General features: G+C 51.2%; 1 protein-coding gene across 1 annotated transcript in view; it reads left to right on the top strand.

Annotated features, from left to right (window-relative positions):
* The window catches only part of LOC143692459 (uncharacterized), a 515,676-nt gene that overhangs the window by 379,008 nt on the left and 116,894 nt on the right, over positions 1-19,774 (top strand). The gene's annotated exons all lie outside the window — the stretch shown is intronic.

A 19,774-nucleotide genomic window follows, 5' to 3' on the forward strand; every position in this document is an offset into this window, starting at 1 on the left:
TGCCTGTTGAGTAAGCAAACCAATGCTGCCTCCCTCACATTGAGTGGGCTGCTCTCAGACACAGAGACCATCAGACACGCCACCTTGCAGAACAGCGATAGAGTTTTTACTCTGGGCACATGGGCATGGCTGTGTAGACTCTGAGGGCATGTGCTGCATGAACCTCTCCAGCCACAGCCAGTCAATCCACAAGAGCATTCAGGGACTGAAGGAAGGGTTCAAGAAGCTTCAAGTGGAAAGCAAAGACTGGTTCAATAAACTCTTCCAATCCAAGGGACTAAAGGGTTGGATGATGTCTAGGTTAAAAAGGAATATTAATTCTATTAGTGGTTGTTGTTGTATTGTTAATTGTCCTGTGTTTGTTTGGATGCTTTAAGAAAGTCTTACAAAATTCTTTCAGTTCCATCTTTCTTGTAAAACAGAAACGGGGAAGATACCCAACACAGGCTCCTCATGGACTCCTTGGAGGAGAGAATTGGAGGCCAGGATGGCTCAAAAACCTCTCAGAGACTCAGTGTGGGAAGGAAAATCCTTAAAAGTACCTAAAAGTATTCCTAAAACTGTAAAGTACTTTAAAAACCTTAAGTATCTCAAGGCATTAATGAGCCCCACTGAGTGTTGTTACTGACAAAGCCTCTCCAGGGACTAATTACAGCAGATAATTGGAGGCCATGATTGCACAAACCTCTCAGAGACTCCAAGGCCAAAGCCAAACCCAAAGTCCTTTGAAAAACCTGCAGCCCCTGCAGGGAGCATGAAGGAGCCCCCAGGGCCATTGCTGAGCAAGGCTCCCCAGGGACTCCTTGCAGCAGATCCTTGAGGCCACAGGGATGTGGGCTAGGGGGGGATGCTGAGGGCAGCACAAGGGGCTGACAGTGCCCAGCCTGGCTGGGGCTGTGCCAGGAGGCCCCAGGGCCTCAGCACAAGGGGTCTCCTCCCAGCCCTTGCTGGCACAGACCCTGCTGTGCCCCAGGGCACCAAGACTTGGCTTCTCTTTGTCCCCACCTGTCATCACTGCCTGCAGTTCTCTGCTCTGCCTGGGGCCTGGGGACACTTGCTCAGTCGTGTCCCTCTCTGGGACCCATTAAAAGTCCAAGAAACTTTGGAGTTGGATTCTGCCTTGGAGTTCTGGAGAGGTTTCTTCAGCTCCCTCTCAGGGACTGATGTTCAGGGCCTGAGCACAAAGGCCCAGAGGCTGATTAAAGTCCTTGTGCTGTGTCTGTGCTGCTGAGCTGGGCTGGGCTCCTGGCCCAGAGGCAGCTCCTGCTCACCAAGAAGAGCTTCAAAAGCACATTTCTCTTGATGAGCAGCTCTTGTGCCAGCCCAGCAGGGCTGGGGCACTGCCTGCAGCCAGCCTGGGCACAGCACAGAGGCACAGAGAGCTTCAATCAGTCAGGGCTGGGAAGGGGCTGAGAAGTGCCTGGGGCACAATCACTGCCAGCCCTTGGCACAGGAACCTCTGGCTGCAGGACAGTGCAGCTGCAGCTCCTGGAGCCATCTCCTCAAGCTGGAACATGCCAATGCCTACAGAGCCTGTGAGTACATTCTCTGCTTGTCTCTTGTGCAGAGCAGCCAGGGGTGCCCAGGGGTGTCCTGCAGAGCAGGGTCCTGCAGCCCAGGGCGCTGTGCTGGGGCAGGGACTCTGCTGCCTGCCAGGGACAGCTCTCAGCCAGCCCTGGCAGCTGCTCCCAGCACTGGGGGACAAGATCTGGCTGGGGGGAGGCAGGTGGTGAGGCTTGGAAGTGTTCTCCTTGTGTGGGGAGGATGCTGCATTGTTCAGGACTGCTCCCAGCATGGCAATGAACTGCAGAACATTTCCAAGTAGATTATACAGGGAGCACAGTGAGGCAGGGGCTGCATAAAAGGGAAAATCCTGCTTTTTTTAATCTACTGCACTGTGTTGCCATCATGGGAAATCGTGCGTAGATATTCATCTCTCTGTTCAGGTCAAGAAGAAATAAAAAAAAATCTATCAGATTTGAATAAACCAGGCAGTGATAGAAATCACCACAGGCCCCCTCAGAGGCAGCATCAGTGTCTCTTTTCCAGCCTCCCAGGGTTGCTCTGACATTGCTATCAGAGCCTGCAGAGCCAGAGCTGCCCCTGGGCAGTGCCTGAGCTGGGAGGGCTCTGCAGGGCAGAGCTGAGCCCCCAGGGCTGGGCTGGGCTCTGGCAGCACTGGCAGGGCCCAGCCCTGGGCACAGGGAAGCAGCTGCTGGCAGGGACAGCTCCAGGCAGCAGAGCCCTGGGCAGGCAGTGGGAGGAAAGTGCCCCCAGGCTGTGCTGGGATATTTCAAATCCTCTCCAAACCTAAATATTCCATGATTACTTTTCTTACAGATCCCCATGCCAAGGCACAGCAAATGTCCAACAGCAGCTCCATCAGGCACTTCCTCCTGCTGGCATTGGCAGACACGCGGCAGCTGCAGCTCCTGCACTTCTGCCTCTTGCTGGGCACCTCCCTGGCTGCCCTCCTGGGCAACGGCCTCATCATCAGCGCCGTAGCCTGCGGCCACCACCTGCACACGCCCATGTTCTTCTTCCTGCTCAACCTGGCCCTCGCTGACCTGGGCTCCATCTGCACCACTGTCCCCAAAGCCATGCACAATTCCCTCTGGGACACCAGCAACATCTCCTACACTGGATGTGCTGCACAGCTCTTTTTCTTTCTCTTCTTCATCTCAGCAGACTTTTATCTGCTGACCATCATGTGCTACGACCGCTACGTGTCCATCTGCAAACCCCTGCACTACGGGACCCTCCTGGGCAGCAGAGCTTGTGCCCACATGACAGCAGCTGCCTGGGCCTGTGCCTTTCTCAATGCTCTGCTACTTGTAGCAAACACATTTTCCCTGCCCCTGTGCCATGCCAATGCCCTGGGCCAGTTCTTCTGTGAAATCCCACAGATCCTCAAGCTCTCCTGCTCAAATTCTTCCCTCAGGGAACTTGGGCCCATTGTGGTTAGTTCATCGTTAGCACTTGCATTTTTTGTGTTCATTGTTTTCTCCTATGTGCAGATTTTCAGGGTTGTGCTGAGGATCCCCTCTGAGCAGGGACGGCACAAAGCCTTTTCCACCTGCCTCCCTCACCTGGCTGTGCTCTCCCTGTTCCTCAGCACTGGCATATTTACTTACCTGAAGCCCCCCTCCATCTCCTCCCCATCCCTGAATCTGGCCCTGTCAGTTCTGTACTCGGTGGTGCCTCCAGCCCTGAACCCCCTCATCTACAGCCTGAGGAACCAGGAGCTCAAGGCTGCAGTGTGGAGACTGATGACTGGATGGTTTCAGAAACATTAAACTGCTGGAAAAATACTGCATATGACTTGTAATAAAATTCATTTTTGATACTACTTGTTGTTTTCATTTTGGAAGTTCTTTGTATTCGTTTTAGTTTTTTAATCTAGTCCACAAATTAAGGTCATTGTGTCATTTCGCATTTTCTTTCTCTCCACTTTCCCTGTGGCCACAGACTGTGTCAACGTGGGGCTGTGCTCTTGGTGCCTTTAAAGGAACTAAAGGATCTCCCAGCAGAGTTTTCTGCAGAGATGCCCTTGTGTTGCCTTCTCTGGAGCTGCAGCAGCAATGTCTGTGTGCAGAGCTGGGGCAGATCAGTGCTGGCCCAGCAGCTGTGCCCAGCAGCAGCAGCAGCAGCAGCACTTGGTGTTGCCAGTGCTGCTGCCGTGGCCCTGCCCCGCTGCCCTGGTGGCCCTGGTGTTGCTGCAGGGCCTGAGTGCTCTCGGGGCCGGGCACAGCCCTGGGGGTGGCAGTGCCGGGGCTGCAGCAGGGACAGGCCATGGGCACTGCTGGGGCAGCGCTGACGCCTCAGGCCAGGCCCTGGGGGCTCCAGGCTCCTTGCCCAGGCTCTCTCAAGAACACGGCCAGGCCAATGCTCAGCACAGAAACCCCCGTCAGCAGCCCCAGGCTGGCCGTGGGCAGGCTGGGGGCAAACAGCATGGCTGGGGCTCTGCAAGGGCCCTGGGCCAGACGGGAAGGAGCAGCAGAGCAGGGGCTGATCCATGCCCAGTGCGCTGCACAGCCCAGGGCAGCGTCCCAGAGCGTCCTCATACAGCTGCCAACAACATCCCCCCTCTGCAGCCCTGGCCTCTCCCCCAGCTCACACAGGTGCCCCATCCTTGCAGGCACAGACACGGCAGCACTGCCTCAGCAGCCCCTGTTTGCATTGCACACAGCAGGGCCAGCACCCCCATGCTGTTGCTGTGGGGACATGAACCTGAGGGAGCACAAATGCCATCAGCCCCTGGGGCCAACCAGGCCTGCGGGACACCAGGGAAACCACTCAGCTTTGTCCTGGCCTCTGCACTCAGCCAGAAAGTTTGTTCCCATCAGCTGGGAGTTTCCTGTGCCACTGCAGACGCTGTTGCTCAGAGCCAGGGCTGCCTGGCAGCCACCCCCAAACTGCCCTCAACATTTCCTCTGTGCCACCTTTGCTTTCTTTCCTATTTCCTGTTACAAATTTCTTCCTCTGGCCCACTCCTGTTCCCTGCCCTGCCAACAGCCCATCCCTGTTTGCCCTTTCCTCTCTGGCCCCACTCCCCATTGCAGTTCCTGCCTTGGCCCCATGGGAACATCCCTTGGGGAGCAGGATCATCCTTCAAGTGCTGCAGGAATTGTCTGCAGACTCCTGCAGTGCCTGCTGCTGCTCCCTTGCCAGAGGCACCCCAGGCCAGGGGGGCACATCTGGGCTGCTGTGTCTGCCTCTGGGGCTCCCTGTTCTGGGCAATGAGGAGGAGCTGCAGAGGCTCTGCAGGACTGACAGGATGGGCTTTGGGGCTGGCAGGAGATGTTGCTGTCGAGGCGGTCACGACATAAAGCAGAGACTACAAACTGTTTCAGTTGGCAACACTTTATTATTGAACATGGCTGATTTTTATATACTTTCCAAATGTTTATGCTTCTTCTATCTTTACTATTGGCTACAATAAATCAACATAATACTATTGGTGAGAAGTTATAGTGACTTAACTAACTTTCAAAAAATGCTTCGTCCAGCTGCAAAGTACTTTCATCTTTCTTCTCTCGGTCTCCTTGGTTACAGCCTTGGAGAGAGCTCCTTATCAGTTTCTTCTTACTTCTCAGCTTCTTCTCGCTCCTTTAGCTAACAGGCCTGCTGTTAGCCCCTTCCACAAGGAGAGGCTGAAGGACCTGGGCTGCTGGAGCTTCTGCAGAGGGGGCCCAGGGCTCATCCTGCAACTGCTCCAAGGGTGGTTCCAGAGAATCCCAGAATCAGGAAGGCTGGAAAAGGCCTTGGAGATCATCAAGTCCAGCCTGTGCCCTGACACTGCCTTGTCTCCCCTGAGCCTCCTCTTCTCCAGGATAAACAACCCCAGCAGCTCCCTCAGCCACTCTTCACAGGACTTGTGCTCCAGACCCCTCCCCAGCCTTGTTGCCCTTCTCTGGACATGCTCCAGCCCCTCCAGGTCCTTCCTAAATTGGGGGGCCCAGAACTAGACAGAGCACTCGAGGTGCTGCCCAACCAGTGCCCAGCATAGGGGAAGAATCCCTGCCCTGCTCCTGCTGGCCACACCATTCCTGATCCAGGCCAGGAGCCATTGGCCTTCTTGCCCACCTGGGCACACTGCTGCCTCATGTCCAGCCTGCTGTCCATCAGTCCCTGCAGGTCCCTTTCTGCCTGGCTGCTCTCCAGCCACTCTGTCCCCAACTTGTAGAGCTGCAGGGGTTGTTGTGGCCAAAGTGCAGGACCTGGCATTTGGACTTGTTAAACCTCACCTTGTTGGATTTGGGCCCTGGATCCAGCCTGTCCAGGGCCCTCTGCAGAGCCCTCCTACCCTCCAGCAGATCCACACTCACACAGAGCTTGGTGCCATCTGCAAATTTGCTGATGCTGGACTCAATCCCGTCACCCAGACCATCAATGCAGGTATTGAAATCCACGCAGGCTGGCTCTGATCCCTGGGCCATCCTGTGGGTGCCCTGTGGTGGCACTCAAGGTGATCTGTTCCATAACCTTGCCGGGCACCCAGGTCAGGCTGACAGGCCTGGAGTTCCCCAGCTCCTCCTTCCAGCCCTTCCTGGGGATGGGCTCACACTGGCACCTCCAGTGCTCTGGGCCCTCCCTGCTGAGCCAGGACTGATGGTAAATGATGGAGAGCAGCTTGGGGAGCTCATCCACAGCTCCCTCATCCCCCTAGGATGGATCCCATCTGATCCCATACACCTGTGAGCATCTGAGTGGCTCAGCAGGTCAGCACCTGCTTCCTCCTGGATTCCAGGGGGCTGTTCTGCTCCCTGTGTCCATCTACCAGCTCAGGAGAACACTTGTCCTGAGGACAACCTGTCCTAATACTGAAAATTGAGGGAAACAAGTGTAAAGTAGCTCAGCCTTTTCTTTATCTTTAGTTACTGTATTCCCCACTGCACTCAATCTAGAGTAGAGGTTCTCCTTATCTTATCGTTTGATATTAATTTATTTATAGAAACATTTTCTGTTATTTTTCACACAAGTGGCCAGGTTAAGCTCTAATTGAGCTTTCACATCTCAACTTTTCTTTCTGCATAACCTAACAACATTCTTAAAAACTTCCTAAGTTGCCTGACCTTCTGTCAAAAGTTCATGCATCCTTTTCTTTCCCGAGTTCCCACAAAAGCTCCATGGGCAGTCAGGCCAGTCATTTTCCTCACCAGCTCATCTTTTGCCACACTGGCACAGGCTGCTCCTTCCCCCTTAAGATTACCTTCTTGAAATGTATCCATCCTTCCTGGACCCTTTTTTTTTTAAGGGCTGTTTCTCTTTAAAAAAATCAGTGCCTGATTTGGTACTCCCCAAATCAGCATCCTAAACAGGCCAAAGTCTGCCCTTCCTAATTCCAGTGCCAAAATGTTGTTCCTGCACCTCCTTCTTTCACAGAACATGGAAAACTTGATTATTTCATGGTCACTGTGCCCCAGGCAGCCTCTGAGCCCCACATCTGCCCCCAGCCCTTCTCTGTTTGTGAAAAGCAGCAGACAGAGCTTTCCTTGGCAGTGGGAGTGTTACCAAAAATTCAGTAAAACAGAAAACTCCTTAACCCCAGTGTAGCATTAAGAGGCAGCATTCTTTATTCAGCTGGATGCACGGGGGAGAGCTCCTCTCAAATCTGTGCAGGCTGAGCACAGGAAAGTTTCTGTTTATATTCTGCATTTTGCACACACATTCATTGATTGTCCTGAACTAAACATACATATGATAATCATTTCCCCAAAATCATTAGCCTATTTCCTCTCCCCTTTACCCATGTGTTCTTCTGTCCTGGGGGTCTCTCTGGTGGTCCCTGGTGGTCGTGGACCCCAATGTTCCAGTGGGCCTGGCTGAGCTGGCAGGACACTGAGGCTGCTGAACTTCCAGTTCCCCTTCTCACACAATGGGCCTTGTGTGGTTTCCATAGGCCTGGGGATGTGGAGAACAAGCTCCAGGTGTGAGCTCAGCTGGTGGAGACAATTGATCATCTGGTAACATGAGGTCACAGAGTGGGCTGTGATATCACAGAGTGGGTTATGTGAGGTCATCGAGAGCTATAACATCATAGACTGCCTCTGTGAAATCACAGAGCTGGCTGTGACATCACAGGGCAGAGGTCTAACATCCCAGAACAGACTATGACATCACAGAGTTGGCTTTGACATCAGAGACCAGCTGTGTGACATTAGAGAAGGGGCTGTGAGCTCACAGGGCAGGCTGTGACATCCCAGCAGGGCTGTGTGACATCCCAGAGGGGCTGTGTGACATCCCAGAGGGGCTGTGTGCCATCCCAGCAGGGCTGTGTCAGGTCACTGGGTTGCTCACTCTGCCCCAGCTCCCCCTCACAGTTTCTCCCAACAAGTCCAATGCTGTCCATGCCCATCGGGGTCCCTGTCCCCCGAGATCCCCCCAGCCCACCTGGAGCCACAGCCTCCACCAAAGGATGTTCCACAGGATCCACCCCAGAGCCTGACATGGGGACAAGGGGCCAGGGCTGTGTGACCAGGACATCAAGGACGGGGATTCTCCAGGTCACTGTGGCCTGGGTTGGGTTGCCCAGGGCAGGAAAGATGTCTGGCAGCTGGAGCAGGGTCTGGGAAGGGCCTCCAAGGTGGGGCTGGAGCCCTTGGGCTGTGAGCAGAGGCTGAGGGAGCTGGGCTTGTCCAGCCCAGAGCAGGGAAGGCTGAGGGGCTCCTCATCCCAGCCTGGCAGTGCCAGCGAGGAGGGGATGGAGAACACAGAGCCAGGCTCTTCACCGGGGGCCTGGTGGGAGACAAAAGCCAATGGGTGGAAGGGGAAAGAGGGGAGATCAGCCAGGACAGGAGGAGATGAAATGAGTCAGGCTGGTTTCAGCATTTCCTCAGCACCAAGAGCAGCCTGACCTCCCTTCTCCATCCACCACTGACAGCTTTGCAAATCAGGAATTGTTGGAGCTGTTTTGCCCCCACTCTGGGATGAGCATCCTGATACAATAACTTAATTGTGTTTATATCGATCACAGAACCACATTTGTGTGAAATTAATTTTAGTATGGAAATCCCTTGTGGATGGTGGACTCCTCAGATGCTGCTGGGGCATTGTGCATAGCTCCGGGAAGAGTATGATTGTTATTAGATTTTGTCTTCTTCAACCGTGGTCTGTTGGCCATGAAGAGAAACTTTTCTGTGCCTCTGAGTCTCACCAGTTCCTGACCCCCAAAGGACACAAACCTGATGAGTTGTGGTTCCCACTCCAGTGCTGGCACTGGCACCTCCCTCCATCCCCAGAGCAGAGCTCCCTTGTCCCAGAGAGTCCCTGGCAATGCAGGGATGAAGGAAACAGGACAGGCTGTGGGGATCAGGGGCAGGGCACAGTCAGGGATTTGGGGTTGTTGTGAGCCCAGGGCAGGACCTGGCCCTTGGCCTTGGTGAACCTCATCCCATTGTCCTGGGCCCATGGCTCCAGCCTGGCCAGATCCCTCTGCAGAGCTTCCTGCCCTCCAGCACAGCCACACTCCCACCCAGCCGGGGCTCACCTGGGAACTGACTGAGGGTGCCCTCGATGGCCTCATCCAGATCAGAAATAAAGAGATTGAACTGACCTGGCCCAATCCTGAGCCCTGGGGACACCCCTGGATGTGACTCCATTCCTCAGCTGCTCTGAGTGCCAGGGGTTGGGTGAAGGAAATGGTGGGGAGGGGAGAGGAACAAAGTGTGATTGATTGTCAGCCATGAAGGGTCTTGATTTTCATATCTGTTCAGACTGCATGCGGAGGTGCTGGGGTCAATATCTATTGGACATTGCTGATATCAATCTCTAAACAGGAAAAGAAAACTTAAACAGGCAAAACAATTCCGCATTATTTTCAATATAGCATATTCACTTTGACTACACTTCTGAAATATGTCTGATTAACCACAGAACAATTGAAAACTTCAATTTTTCCCAGGGGCTTTTCTTGTTCAGGTGTTTCAAACAAATATTTATGAGCTTTTCTCACTGAATTCCTGAAGTGAAGAGCTCAAAAAAGAAGAGGCCTCTGGAGGAGTAAAATTCATCAGCAACCTCCAAGTGGCTGAGGATCCATCCCCATGAGAGCAGCAGTGAACAGAAATGGGCACAGCTTTGTGGCTGCCCCAGCTTTGGCATGGGCCCTGGGCCTGGAGCAGGAGCAGCCCTTGAGGGCCCCAAGGCCGGGGCTCTTGTGCTGCCCTGGGCAGATGGGATGGCAGCAGGGGCTGCAGAGCTCTCAGCACCTCAGCCCCAGGGGAGCAGGGCAGCCAGGGAGCCTCCTTTGGCCTTGGCCAAGCACCTTCCCCCATGGCTGGGGCTGAGTCCTGTGGCAGCTGCAGCTGCTGCTGTGGCCTTGGCAGGGGCTGAGGCCGTGGGGCCAGTGGCCAGAGCAGCCTGGCCTGAGCAGAGCTGTGGGGCCAGAGCCGGCTGGGCTGGGCTGGGCTCAGAGAGGCCCTTGGTGCTGCCCAGAGCTCAGGGCAGCTGGCAGAGCTTGCAGGGAGCTGGGCTGGGCTCAGAAAGCCTGGCCCAGAAACCATCAGTGTCCATCTCAGCCTGGCTGAGCGTGCAGGGGCAGGACTCAGGCCAGGCCTTGTGGGGCAGGGCCAGCGCCTGGGCAAGGCATTGCAAACAGGCAAGTGGCCCAGAGAGGAGGCTGCTCTGTGCCCTTGGTGGCATGGACAGAGCAGGGAGGGGGCCCAGGACATTTGTCAGTGCCAGGGTCTGTGCACAGCCCTTGGCAGCCCTGGCTGCTGAGCCCAGCTTTGGCCTGGGCTGAGTTTGGCTGTGGCCCAGCTCCATGCTCCTGCGGGGCTCAGGGCCTGTTCCCGGCCATGGCCAGCCCTGGCTGCCTCTCTGCTGGCCCATCGGCCTGGGCTGGGCCTGCACAGGGGCTGGGCCACCATGGCTGGGCCAGCACAGGGCCACAAAGGGGCCACGCAGCCGCTCACGGGGCTGACAGCAAGGCCAGGCACACACAAGCAATTGCTGAGCATGGCCTGCGCTGGCCAGGCCTGACTGTGCCAAAGGCACAGCTCAGCTGCCCTCGGGGGCTGCAGCAACACTCCAGAGCCTGTCGTAACGGCGGGAGAGATGCGACACACCATATGCGATGAATAGCAAATCTCGAAGTTTATTGAAAGCTTACACATTTTTATATTAGTGTTAATGAAGCTTATGCATATTGCAAAATCTGAGCTCATTATTGGTTAAAGCACACTATAATCAAACACACCTACTTCTATCTCTTAACAATTATTTTGCTTCTATGTGTACATTCTTCTAATTTCTCTACCTTGGGATAACTACATTTTCTGGCAAGCAATTTTCTCCCCCGTCTTCCCGTTTTAGAGAAGGTCACTGTGACCTTCGTCAGTAATTAGGCACCGGTTGCTCAGTTCCCAGCTTGTTTCTCTTACCCTTATCCATCGGTATCACATCGGAATGTCCTTTCTCAGCTAACCAATTCTCCAAAAAGCTCTCTACATCTCCCCTGTTTTTCTGTTGAACAAGCATAGTTTGATTAAATGCAGTAGTTATCATCTTTCTCACCATATTCTGTAAGCATATACAAAAACAAGGCAAGACTAATACTAACAGCAAAACTACAATAGCTACTACAATACTCATCTTAATAATAGAACGTAACCATAATCCTAAATTTAAAGATTTGAGCCATCCATCAATACCAAGGCCTGATCTGTGTGAAGCCTTTGTTTCAGTGAAGTCTAACGTATCAACAAAGTCTTTCAGCATCTTGGTTTAACACAGGAAACAGAGAAAAATAACTCAGAACTAACTCACTTATAAAATATTAAGAAATACAAATCAGATGATGTGTTTTAGATTGGATATTTGAGACAAATAAGCAGTGTAGAATAACTCATGTGCTTGTGAATCTCCTTATGCAAAGCCAGTGAAGAACTTAACACATGTGAGACAAGCTACAGCTCACACTGGTTATTTTCAGAGGGAAAAAAATATAAGAAGTGATGGAGAAGTTACAAGTTGAGTCAGGTGCTTAGAGTATTGCAGGTTTGCTTTAAATTGAACAGGTACAAGAAATATGTTTCTAAGTACAAAGGGACGTTAATGCTGTGGTATGATTTTTTAAACTCATATTCTCTTTCAGATTAAAATGTAAATTAAATGAGAGAATATTTTAAATGACATATTGTGTTCTCACTTGGACAAAGAAAAAGGATAACAACTAAGTACAAAATACTCTTTGTTTGATGTTACAGGAAAAGCTAAGCAACAGTTTTCCTGTAGACTGAAATCATTATTCAAACAATAGAATGAATGTTTTCTAGGCCTCAAACATCAGTGTTTATGCTTTATGTTTTAAAAGTCAATTGATGCTTAAACAGTAGGGATGAATATATTCTTTTTGGTAATTATTTATCAAAATTGTCTACAATAATAATAATAATAATAATAATAATATTAATATTATGGTTGGAAGTCTATTATATATTTTAGTATCTGTTTTAAGTGAAAGTTTTGTTGTTTTTGTTGTTTGGAGGAAGTTTTTTTTTTTTTTTTTTTGTGCAAACTAACATTCAGGTTAAATTATAATTCTAAATGTTACATGACATCCAGTCCAGTTTTCTAAACATATAATGAGTAACAGTTGTTTGGATTTTCTTCCTGCACCTGTGTAAGCAGTTATAGCATCCGATAAGGGCTTTAGTGATCTTTTTGGGCATTAAATCTAACTCCACTGTCCTATCACGACCCTTTTTGAGCAAATCAGTTAAAATGTCAATTTTCTGAAGAAGGGTTTTATGTTGTTGAAGTGGAGGACATATCCATTCTAAGGCCCATATCTCCCCCGTTTTTCTGTTATGCTAAGTAAGTGCACCCAGTAAAAATTTTTGTCTACACCAAACTGTCAGCTGTACAGGGAGATCAAAATCACGTCTCTGAACACTGCCTTGTGTAACACGGTCTAATATCTGCTGCAGTGTTTCAGCCCGTTCAGGGGTTATACGAACAGGCTGTGCTGGATTAGTTCCCTTTAACAAAGGTCAAAGTGCATCTAACAGTTCATTGCTCGATTCGCATAGGTGGAAAAAGAATATACAGCATAATAGAACTCTCTTCTACATAGCCAGCGTCCATTATTCTAGATAAAACAAACAATCTTAACACTGTAGCCGAGAAATGTCCTAAAAGCAAAACTCTCACAGATAATCCATCAATAATGAGTGGTCTCTTTACTCTCGTTGGGACTTTTGTGGGTGAATATTTAGCAAAGTCACTGTCCGCTGCTGTTGCTAGGTCTACTCCGAGGCTCCCGGCGGTTGCGGGCTGAAGGCAGGTTTAGCCGAAGTGGTGATAGCTGCGGGCAGCCGCGGGGCGGGCGGACTCACCGGAGCCCGCTGCTCCATGGGGGGTGGAAGGCCCGTCCTGCCGCCCCCCCTCGGCTCGGGGACGGGGCGGCTGCGGAGCGGTGCTGGCGGCTGCGGAGCGGGAGGCGGCCGCGCTGCAGCTGCTGAGTCGCCCAGGGCCGGGGCCGGCACGAGCCTCTCCAGCGGGGCGGCTGCGGGCTGTGCGCTGCGGCAGGGCTGCGGAGGCTGCGGGTCGGGAGCGGGAGGAGGCGGAGGCGGTGCAGGGTTTAACACCGGGGCAGGCGGCGCGGACGGCACGGCTGGAATACGCGCGGGGGGCCGCCCGAAGCAGGAGCTGATAGCTGCAGGGAGCTGCTGTCTGGAGCGGGAACTCGTGTCGGCAGGGAGCCTCCGCTTTAACGTAGATCCCGGTGCCGGCAGGGGACCGCCGTATGGGGCAGGAACCGAAGTCGGCGAGGGGGTGCCACTTAAAACAGGCGCTGATGTCGGTGGGGCCGTGTTGCTTAGAGCAGGCGCCGATGGGGGTGGGGAACTGCCGTTTAGAGCAGGAGCTTGTGTCGGCGGGGACCCAAACCAGTCTCTGTAACTCCTGTTTCTTTCACGGGCTACGCTAGCCTGCTGGGCAGCTCTTTCCCCTGCTTGATATTTCAAGAATTCAGCATGCACGACCCGTCATAAATTTCCCAACTTTCTCGCGGCTTTATCAGCATCTATGACCGCCTGCCACAACTAATCCCCAAATATACGGCAGTCTGATAACGTATGCACTGTGCAAAGAGTCCGAAAAAGTCTTTGAGCATACGCACGAGCTAACAACCCATGAAGCTCTTTCTACAAATGTATACCCGTAACCGTACGCTTTTATAAAAAGCTAGGAAATAAATCATATGCTGCTTGCCTGACTTTATCCGTGTTGAACGATAATAGCGCGCTTCTTGCAGCCCTTTTCCAGCTTCGGCAGCACGTATCAGCCGGGCCCTGCTATCAGGTCGCCCGGGGCCGGCACCTTCCCTTTTTCAGCGGTGCTTATTGCCGTCCTCGGCTGCGATAGGACCTGAACTTGACTTTTACGCCTCCGACCATGGCTAGTCCCGAAGGAACACGTCCGGGGTCACCATTTGTCGTAACGGCGGGAGAGATGCGACACACCATATGCGATGAATAGCAAATCTCGAAGTTTATTGAAAGCTTACACATTTTTATATTAGTGTTAATGAAGCTTATGCATATTGCAAAATCTGAGCTCATTATTGGTTAAAGCACACTATAATCAAACACACCTACTTCTATCTCTTAACAATTATTTTGCTTCTATGTGTACATTCTTCTAATTTCTCTACCTTGGGATAACTACATTTTCTGGCAAGCAATTTTCTCCCCCGTCTTCCCGTTTTAGAGAAGGTCACTGTGACCTTCGTCAGTAATTAGGCACCAGTTGCTCAGTTCCCAGCTTGTTTCTCTTACCCTTATCCATCGGTATCACATCGGAATGTCCTTTCTCAGCTAACCAATTCTCCAAAAAGCTCTCTACAAGAGCCCAAAGAGCCTCCATGGCTGGGCTGGAGACCAAGGCTGCAGCAGGGAAATGCAGGGCTGCTGTGGGATGGGGAGGCCATTGAATTCCAGCACACAGCTCTCTGATGATCCCGGCACCATGCTGGGCCCTGTTTCAGACTGGAGCAGAGCAGATGTTGATGGGACATGAGCCCTGCGGGGCTGTCAGGGACCTGCAGCTTGCAAGGTGCTCTGCTCTCCCTCAGGTGCTCTGGGAGAGATCCAATCCCAGCTGGGCACCTCATGGCACAAGTGGCACTGCCTGTTCATGGGCACACAACTGATGTCTGCCTGGAAAGGGGCACAGGTTTTAATAACTCTTAGTTTCATAATATAGAAGCAAATCTTTATTATCTGGGTCATCTGAGTACTTTTAAGGAATGTTTTTCCCATCAGAAACAGGCATTTCCTGGAAGTGTACTGATGGCAGAAGGAGAAGAAATACTGATCTTGCCCTTCCTTCATCAATATTCAGTCTATTATTTAATCTTTCTTTTCTATCAGGTGTTTCCAGCTCTCCTGTTTAAATGTCCATGTCTAAGGACATTTCTTCTCTTAGAGCAGGTGGATCTATGTACTTCCTGCTGCTCCCAGATTTGCTCCTCTAGGTCCTCTCTGGTCATTCAAGTGCCTCTCAATTGACTGGTTTCATGCTTTGAGCTGCAAGAAGTTGCCCAATATTTCTGAAGTTGAAATGAATAAATAATTAAACATCATCTCAATTGTGTTTATATGTATCACAGTATTGTGTTTTCTTATGTTTTTGTCTAAAACTGTTCCTGTACAGAAATCCCTTGGGAATGGTGGACATGTCAGATGCTGCTGGGACATCCCAGAGAGGTGAGGGAAGAGCTGTGATGGTTATTAAACTGTTGAAATGTTCAACTTGTGTTTGTGGGCAAGAAACCTTTCTGTGCCTCTGAGTGTCACCAGGCCCTGAGCCCAAAGGACACAAACCTGATGAGTTGTGGGTCACACTGCAGGGGCTGCACTTGGACCTTGGCTCTGCACAGGAGAGCTCTTAATCCCCTTTCTCTCTTTTCCTCCCTCTGGGCATGGAGGGAGCTCCTGACTTCAGCCTGTGACTCGTGTGTGCAAAGAGCAAATCTGGGCAGAATCGGGGCAGGGAGGGTTTGGGGGGACCTTGGGATCTGTGCTGGGCACAGAAGGTGTTTTCCATTGCTCTGAGACTGTCTGCTGTGGAAAGTGGATTTAACACCCAGCAGAGGAATGACTTTTGCATTTGATGGAGCTGTGCCTTCCCTTGGCTTTGTTGGATGACAAGAAATGAACATCCCTCTGTGTCTCGAGCAGCTCCTTCTCCAAGGAAAGCAGGTGGGAGTTGGAGCCAAGGAGCTGAAAGCTGCAGGTGCAACCTGGGCTGGAGGGAGCTCAACTTTGCACAAGGCTGCTCTGAGTGCCAGGGCTTGGATGGGGGAAATGGTGGGCTGGGGGTAGGGACAGAGTCTGATTGATTGTCAGCCATGAAGGGTCTTGATTTTCATATCTGTTCAAACTGCATTAGGAGGTACCTGGATTCAGTGTCAATTGGAGATTGCACAAATCAATGAATTAAAAGGAAAGCAAAACTAAAAGGACTTTAAAAATCTTTTCTCACTGTCTTTTTAAATAACAGGTATTTAGTTTGAATACACTTATGATATCTACTTAACCACAGATGATTTGAAAATTAAAATCAGATGATTCCCAGAGGCTTGGCTTGTTCAGGTGTTTGGAATGTTCATGAGCCCTGGGACACTGAATTCCTGCACTGAAGAGCTGAAGGCTGAACAAGCCTCTGGAGCAGTGAAATTCAGCAGCAGCCTCCAAGTTGCTGAGGATGTCAGCAGCCCCCAGTGAGGCCATCCCTGCCCAGAGACCGTGGGGGAATGGGCAGACAAGGAGAGCGTCCCTGGGGCTGGGGCAGCACAACTCAGAGGCACCAGCGGCTCCAGCTGGGCAATGGAGTGTGGAATGTGGCTGGGAAAGCCCTGCCTGGGCTGGGCCAAGCAGGACACACAAGCCCTGACCCCCATCCCCCAAACAACTCTCTCAAAGAGACATTTAAAAGGAATTACAATTGTTTGTGCCCTCTGAGTTGGATGTGCTGGAGAAATACCAACAAGGGATTCTGAGGAGCTCAAAAGAACTAAACAGCTTTTACTGGGTACTTTAGAAAATGAGAGAAACTTTGGCCATAGGTTAAAATTATACTCAATCAGCAGAAAACACTTTTCAAACCATTAATTTGGCCCATTCCACTTCACAACTCTAAGCCTATTCAATTTAAAGTTAATCAAAATATTCAAGACAACAGATTAGAGGAAGTAGACAGAGAAAGGAAGACAAATAAGATACAGAGAAGCACACACACACAGCTACCAACTCCTGGGTTCCAGCAGTGTTCAGATGGAAATTCCAAGAGGAGGTAGGGTCAAGATGTGTGCTTGCCTTGTGGTCAGCCTTCAATAGCCCTCGGTCTTCCTGGGCCCTTCCCCCAGCTGGAGCTTGGGCTCATTTGGTCCCTCAGGAGCTGGGCTGGGGCTGCAGAGGTGGCTGTGGAGCATTGCCTGTGCTGTGCCAGGGACTGGCAGCCACTGCTGGGCTGGGATAGAGGCTCTGGGGGGATTTGGGTTCCAGAGCAGGGCAGGGCTGGGGTTCCAGGGCAGGGCAGGGCTGGACCTGCCCCTTCCTCCCCCACACATGAAAGATTTTGAGCCAACAGTCTCCTTGGGACTGTCACAATAGGGAATGCTGGAGGTGAAATTCCAATTCTGGCCATGGGCACCTGGACTAGAAGGACAGTTCTTATTCCTAAGAAGTGAAGTACAGAGCCCCAGTGTTTGGAAGGCAGGCGAGATCATCACTAGGCCAAGGCCAGCCAGACTTGTCAGGAATGGCAAATTTTGTCTGGGAACAGACTTTGAATTTACGGAATTTTGGACGTGGAACCACAATCTCAGCCCTCTGCGCCTGGAGAAGCAGGATATTTCTTTCCCATAGGAAGGAAAGTACGGAGCCTTCCCCAATGTTTTGGGGACAGATGGAAAATGTCCCTTGTGAAACCACTGAGAGACAGACTTGTCCTGGCAATATTCCTATGGAACAATCCCTGTGTATAAGGAAATTTGGAGCTGAAATCCCTGAAGTTCTGGGCATGGGTGCTTGGAGGAGGACAGATCTTTTCCATTGGAAAGGAAAGCATGGAGCCCGAGTGTTTCAGCAGCAGAAGAGAAGAGACCCTCAACATGCCAAGGTCAGCTGGACCAGTCAGGTGGTCCATGGGAGGCCAAACCAGCCAGACCTGTTCTGTGTAACCTTGGTTTTGTGGGGGCTCACAGTGTCACAATGGCCCCTTGATTACAGGAAGACCTGCAGTGTCACAATGGACGTTTGGTTCAATGGGGTCCCACAATGTTAAAATGGCCCCTAGGTTCCAGAAGGCCCTGCAGTGTCACAATGGTCCCAAGGATTCCATGAGGCCTTGCAGTGTCACAGTCGTCTCTGTCGTTCCCCAGGCCCCACAATGTCACATGACTCCTCTGTTCCATGAGCCCTGCAATGTCACAATGGACCTTTGGACCCTGGGGGTTTGCAGTGTCACAATGGTCTCCTTTGGCTCCACAGTGTCACAATGGACCACTGATGACACAAGGCCCTGCAATGTCACAATGGACCTTTGGTTCCATTCAGTCCTGCAGTGTCACAAAGGCCTCTTGGTTTCAGGAGGCCCCACAGTATCACAATGATCCTCTTGGTTCTGTGGGGACCCCCAGGGTCACAATGGTCTCACTGGTTCCATGAGGCCTGACAGTGTCACAATGCTTTGCTTATTCCATGGGGCCTTATAGTGTCACAATGGTCTCCATGATCCCATGAGTCCTCTCAGTGTCACAATGGCCCCTTGATTTCATGAGGCTGTGAAGTGTCTTAGTGGTCTCTCCATTGCTTCATGAGGCCTTGCAATGTCACAATGAACCTTTGGCTCCATGGGGTCTTGCAGTGTCACAATGGCCCCTTGGTTCCATGAAACCCCAAAGTGTCACAATGGTCTCCACAGTTCCATGAGGCCCCGTGGTGTCACAATGGAACCTTGGTTTGATGGGGCCGCTCAGTGTCACAATAATCCCTGCATTCCATGGAGCCACACAGTGTCAGTACGGTCCTCTTGGTTCCATGAGGCCCCACAGTGTCACAATGGTCCCTTGGTCTCACAGGGCCCCACAGTGTCACAATGGTCCCTTGGTTCCATGGGCCCTGTGCTGCTGCATTCCCCCCTCCCCTTCTCAGCCCGCCCTGCCAGCTGAGAAATGCTCCTTGGGGCTCGGCCTTGGCCAACAGCCCCTGGGCTCAGCTCCTCTGCAGCTCATCACAAACACTGTCTGCTCCAGGCACTGCTGCTGCCCAACCAGCTCCTGCTTTCTGGAGGAGCAGCCCTGGGAACTGGTTTTGTTCCCTCAGTGGCACAACATCCCTGTTCTCACCCTGCCAAAGAAAGCTGTTGATGCCAAGTGCAGCCAGGATGAAACATTGCCTGCAGGTAAGGTTAAGTCACAAGGTCTGTTGTTTTGCAGAGAGAGAGAGAGAAAAAAACTCCACAAATTTGTGAAAGTTGTAAAGCCACTATGTTTATTACAGCACTGGACGCATGCAGAGATTACTCTCCTTGAAAGGCATGCATACCTCTGGGAACTTCAGGTCCCTTTTTATCCTCCTCTCAAATACATATGCATACAGTTTCACAATAGGTTCATACATATTCATTTTTATGAATTTCACGTGACATTTGCTGCTAGTTCTTCTTTATCAGAAAGAATTCCTAGGTCAGGCTGACCTGCTTTTACAGCAGTCTTTCTGTCTCTCTTTATCACCCTCTGTCTCGTGTCCCCCCCCACACCCCCCCTTATCTCTGTCTTTCGTTGATGCAGTTTGCCTTGAGCCTAGGCCTTGCAGTCAGGCTACACAGACTTAGAGGTGTTCATTTCACCTAAATCAAAATGGATTTCTACTCTGGGGAATTTTTACTCTGTTTCACTATGTGAAGTTAAATGCTGCTAAGAGTTGTTCTTTTGCTAAGTTGTTATGTTTAATTTAAGTTATTAGCTGAGTTAAATACTGTTAAATGTTAATCCTCTATTAAACAAAAAGTCATAGGTTATACGTTAGGTTAAATTCTGTTAGCTGCTGGTGGGGTTTTTTTGGTTAAATTGTCCCCTTAAGTTTGAGCTCTGTTAAGCTTTCAGGCCGTATTCCTTTTATCCTTGCCCTCACTGTCCTTGTGTCACACACACACACACACACACAGGGACAGTTCTCAGTTCATTTCTGGTTTGATTGCCTGGATTTTGTTTGGTTTTGCTGTTGCTTTGTTTCCCTGCTGTGCCTGAAGTGTCCAGTCAGGA

The sequence above is a fragment of the Agelaius phoeniceus genome, assembly GCF_051311805.1.
Source record: "Agelaius phoeniceus isolate bAgePho1 chromosome W unlocalized genomic scaffold, bAgePho1.hap1 SUPER_W_unloc_1, whole genome shotgun sequence".
NCBI classification, from domain to species: domain Eukaryota; kingdom Metazoa; phylum Chordata; class Aves; order Passeriformes; family Icteridae; genus Agelaius; species Agelaius phoeniceus.